Raw genomic sequence first — 5,892 nt, forward strand, 5'->3', positions numbered from 1 at the left:
TTTTCGGATTCGTTCCGCTTGTTCTTGGTCTACAAATTATTAATTTAACACGAAAATCAATAAACAATAACTAATTACCCGAATTACCAACAATTGTATCAACCCTTGATATATCCACATACCTAGATTAGGGCTTTTTCCACCATAATTTCCAGATCAAAACCCTCCCCCATCGATAATTACCCGCTAGATTACATTCTACGGATCAAAAAATGGATTTGGAGAGTGAAAACCTTACCTTTAGCCTCAAGAATGGTGAAAAACGGTCAAGAAAGCACCTGGAGTCGTCTCCTAGCTCTCAAGGTCGAAAAGTGCAGAATAAAATGTTTTTGGGGTTTTACTTCCGACTTAAGTTGTGTCTGTCCCGCTACAGCGGCATACACAGAGACAGAATGTTGGAATTTGAATTCCAAGCCCCCATTTCACAACACACCTTTATCCCATGACACTCAGAACATACATGTTCACGCTAAGATCAGTTTCGGGAGTTCTACTCTCCCAAATTCAATTCCGTAAAGTCGTACGGGTTTCTTAACGTCTTATCTATCTACTCATGTGATCAAAATCATAATTAGATCACTCAATTGTTACCAGATTTTTCTAGACTCGCCTGACTCTGATTTCATCCAAATCTGGATACACTCTATATTGTAATATTATGTATTATACCAGATTTTGGTTCATCAAGATACGTTCAGATACATCTAGATACATGTATCTCGAGATAAATGAGGTCAAAGTTAAGTGTAATTTGTTCTAGATACAATGTATTCAAATGGATTCACATGTATCTCGATATATAATAAACCTTGCTCGTCTCTCTCTCACTTCCCTCCCATCTCGCTCGCCACTTTCTTGTTAATCTAGCACCTAGATATATGTGAATCACACTAGATACATACAAATACATGCATCTAGTGTTTATCTAATGTGATTCACATGTATTTAGGATACATAACAAATCTCGCTTGCCTCCCTCCCCATCTCGATTGTCTCTGATAGCAAAAGTACATGTATCCATGTGTATCTTCCTCAATATATAATAGGCAACTATAAATTAGTGATAGAATACATAATATTTTGAAAGTATAGGTAATAATAATATATATGGTAATAGAGTATGTCTACTTATGTAGTTTAAAGGGAGAAGTTCGTAAATAACATTATTTGAATAGAATTGCAGAAAATAATGGGATTTTGTTTAGTTAAGAAACATAGCAACATTTTGATTTCAAAAGCAGAATACATTGTATTTGTGTATAAAATTTATAAGTATATTCGTGTATAAACAATATCTCTATACCAATACATTATATTTATACATATAATAATTGTTGACACCCCAATTTTGGCCTAATATTTTCAAAATTCGTAACTTTTAAGTTTTATTTATTTAATAGTTCAAAATTATTTTTTTTTATAATTTTAAATAAGTTTATAGATAACTATTCTTATTTATCAAAATTTAGGATTTTTTTTATCAGTTAATTTTAAAATTGCATTTTTACATGTCATTAGTCAAGTTCATTATATTTTTTTAATATTCTTTTTTATTTGTTACATTTGTTAATATTTATTTTGATATTTTGTAAAGTCTAGAAATTTATTCAAATACAGATATTTTATTTAACCAATAATTTTGGGTCATAATCTCAAGCCCATAATTTAAGCCCATTGTAAAATTATTTCCTATCTAAATTTTGATTAAGTTAAAAAATAAGGGGGGAATTGGAAATATTTTTCCAAGATTTGATAGGGTAAAAACCTAAGAATTCTTTAGACCATCTCCAACCCATCTCTATTTTACTCTCCATTCTCTATATTTGGAGAGTAAAATAGAGAATGGGTTCTCCAACCACTCTCTATTTCACTCTCTATTCTTCAATTATAGAGAGGTGAATAGTAGTTCTCCAAATTTGGAGAACTACTATTCACCTCTCTATAATTGAAGAATAGAGAGTGAAATAGAGAGTGGTTGGAGAACCCATTCTCTATTTTACTCTCCAAATATAGAGAATGGAGAGTAAAATAGAGATGGGTTGGAGATGGTCTAAAGAATTCTTAGGTTTTTACCCTATCAAATCTTGGAAAAATATTTCCAATTCCCCCCTTATTTTTTAACTTAATCAAAATTTAGATAGGAAATAATTTTACAATGGGCTTAAATTATGGGCTTGAGATTATGACCCAAAATTATTGGTTAAATAAAATATCTGTATTTGAATAAATTTCTAGACTTTACAAAATATCAAAATAAATATTAACAAATGTAACAAATAAAAAAGAATATTAAAAAAATATAATGAACTTGACTAATGACATGTAAAAATGCAATTTTAAAATTAACTGATAAAAAAAATCCTAAATTTTGATAAATAAGAATAGTTATCTATAAACTTATTTAAAATTATAAAAAAAAATAATTTTGAACTATTAAATAAATAAAACTTAAAAGTTACGAATTTTGAAAATATTAGGCCAAAATTGGGTGTCAACAATTATTATATGTATAAATATAATGTATTGGTATAGAGATATTGTTTACCCAATAACCCATTAAGACTAGTAATTTACTACTTTGTACATAAATATTATATATTAATCTTAATACCTTAGTAGTTACTATCTTTGTCCTTTTAGCCTTTCAATTCACACTTCACAATGGATTTGAGTTCACAATTTCACATTATAAAAAACGTTAAAATCTAAAGTAAGAACCATATTCCTCTTAATTTCTCTTTGTGTTACGCTTGTATAGTTCTTTTCATTCTTTGTTATTTATTGTTTCTATTTTATGAGCTTTTGTAAAGTTATATTATTGTGTTTTCGCATCAAATTTATTAGAAAAGTCATATATTTGTTTTATAAATATTTTCTTATTGGTTAAACCGAAAACCAAACCGTTAAGGACCAAAACCGATAAAAAATATATTATTGGTTTAACATATTTAAAAACCAAAAACTGATAAACCGAACCGATAATACATAAAATCGAACTGACCGATGCACACCCCTATTCATAAGAGTAACCTAATAGTCTTAAAAGTTGAGTATTTATGTAAAATTTAAAATAAATTTTGCGATAATACAATATTTATGATGCAATTATATTTCATCAATGAGTTAATTTTTATTTGAATTGTTCATTAATATGTATTATATATAATATGTATTGCAATTTATGTTATTTAGAAATTTAGAATAAAATATAATTTTATATTAATGAAGAATTTGAAAAAGAAATTGTATTACGTAAAGATTATAGAGTGATTATTTGCAAAAAGAAGAAATGATTTATATTATGAAATAAGAAAATAAGAATGAAATATAAATAATAATATAATATTGAGGAGAGAGAGAAAAATTCATTTTTTAGAGAGTAAAATAGAGAATTGGGTTGGAGTTGATTGTCTGAAAAAATAGAGAACTCTATATTTGGAGAGTAAAATAGAGGATTGGGTTGGAGATGCCCTTACTCTCATATTCTCTAAACCGCCGCCACCCCCAAATGATTTTTTTATCGGAATTCAACAACCACAAACCACCAGAAACCACCGCAAACCAGCGACTCCAAACAAAACCACCACCCAAAAAACCCTCATCCCCGGCGAGTTCGCACCACCACTCGAGCTCAAGATCCACCAGTAGCTTACAACCACCACACCAGCAAACTCCAACAAACAACCAGCAATGACCTTCATCCCATCTTCCTCGTCCAACCAAAACCCCACAGCCCCATCTCCAGTGAATCTCCGGAAAACTACCCCGAATCCACCAGTGCCTAACAAAAATCAACCAGAAAACCAGCCGGCCAAACAACCCCAAAACCCTCTTCGTTTTCTTCTTTTTCCGGTGAAATAGTCACCGGAAACGACCCCATTTCCCCTTTCCTCTTCTCCAGCTAAAACAACTACCAAATAACCACCAAATAGCCTCAAAACCAACCCATAAAACCCCAACTCCACCACACCCTTTTTTCGTTTTTATCCGATAACAACAGCAAACCCATCTAGAACCATCGGAGCAACGAGCTCACGCTAGCGGCGCCGCGAACGAACAGCAGCTCCGACGAGGAGTTTCAAACTCCGATGAACCGGAGCCAATAAAAATGGTGCCCAGTCCCTTTCCCCTTTCCCCTTTTACAATTTTTTTTCTCTTGTTCTGCAGGTGGAACGTTGTTGTCCCAACGAGCTTTAAAGCTCCGACGAACAAAATATGACTTTGCTGCATCGGAGAAACGCACACCATCCTTCATCGCCATCAGATCTCCACAAATCGAAGCTTCAATGTATATTTCTCCCTTCTTTTCCTCATCACTGTGTAGGTAATCATTTTAATTCAAATAACTCATTAAGTTAGATATTGGTTTACCTTTGTTATAATCACTGCTTTGTTGTCGTAATGTCGCTAGATTAATTTGGTGATTTATTTGAGTTTTCCAACAAGGTTTTCATTATTTTTGTTTAGTTTTTGGCTACTGTATTACCTATTCTTTATTAATTGTTTTATTTGTGGATCATATTATTATATTAAGTCATTAGCTTATAGCTCTTTATTTTATTTATTATGAAGTGATATATACATAGTGTTTAGATAACTTTATTAATTAAAGGCCAAATGGTCTGGTAGACCCTTGTACATGTATCTGTTTGTATTGTGAACCCTTCTACTTACCCTTTTGTCATCTTGACCCCTGAATCCATCCAAACCCAACATTTTAAATACATTTTTTGATGTGGCATCCTATGTGGAAAGACTCCACATGGAGCGTGTGATACACACAAAGTAAGAGCGTGAGAGGCATCTCTTCTTCTTTATTTTCACTCAACACCATTGTTGGACAAATTTGAGCTTTTTCCTCCTCTTTTTGGATGTTGTCTCTTCAAAAAATTTCTCTTTTATTTTTGGCGCCTTTATTTTTTCCTTCGATCTACTCATCCTTTTTTTTGTGTGTGATTCTATTGTATTTTTGTTGATCTTCACGATGACGGTTCGATGTTGCTACTGTGGAATATATGTTGAACTAAAGACATCAAGAACACCAACTAATCCTAGAAGAATGTTTTGGGGTTGCCAAAAATATTCATACGGTAATGGGTGTGGATTCTTCCGATGGGCTGATGCAATGATTCAACATGCCAAGAACAATACAACATTAAGAATCCATCAACGAGTTCAGGGCAAGGAAGACAAGCAAGACAAGGAAGGCAAAGAAGGCAAATAACTCAAATTCCCAAATACTAGAAAAAACTAGTATTTGGGCCAAGTCTCATTATTTGGAAACTTTTTATAATACAAATTCTACATCAAACTTTTATCTTTTATAAAACACCCTCTACAGTAGTTGTTTGCGTTGTTTTACATAACTTTTTACGTGAACATCAAAGTAGTGATGGAATATTCAGTGAATATGAAAATAATGATATGGTTGTTGATGAAAATGATGAACAATCGGCTAAGGGTAACAAAGTCATGTGTTATGTAATACAAACATATGGTTAGTTTTGATAGTTATTAAAATTTATGGGTATAAATTATATTTCTTTAAAAAGTGAAATATGTTTTCCGAATATTAAGACCAAACACATGGTGAAATTTCACCCAATTTTTTACCCAAATAATATTTGTCAAAATATTTGATTATCTATGACAAAACTCCAGCTTATTTCTTACTTCCCTTGTTGCTTTCTTTCTTGTGGGCCAGTTTATGACACCATAATATATCAGAGTAACCACACTAGCATAGCTCCAATGGTGGTGCGCTCAAGATAAACGCACCTTTGATATAATACTCTCAAATGAGGTATACCATATTTGCTAAGTCTAATATAATGAGTTCGATCGAAATATCCCAAAACTTTACTTAGGAGATCCCAAGCTCAACCGCTCCAA

This window comes from Solanum tuberosum, unplaced genomic scaffold (genome assembly GCF_000226075.1).
Source record: "Solanum tuberosum cultivar DM 1-3 516 R44 unplaced genomic scaffold, SolTub_3.0 scf00069, whole genome shotgun sequence".
Lineage (NCBI taxonomy): Eukaryota > Viridiplantae > Streptophyta > Magnoliopsida > Solanales > Solanaceae > Solanum > Solanum tuberosum.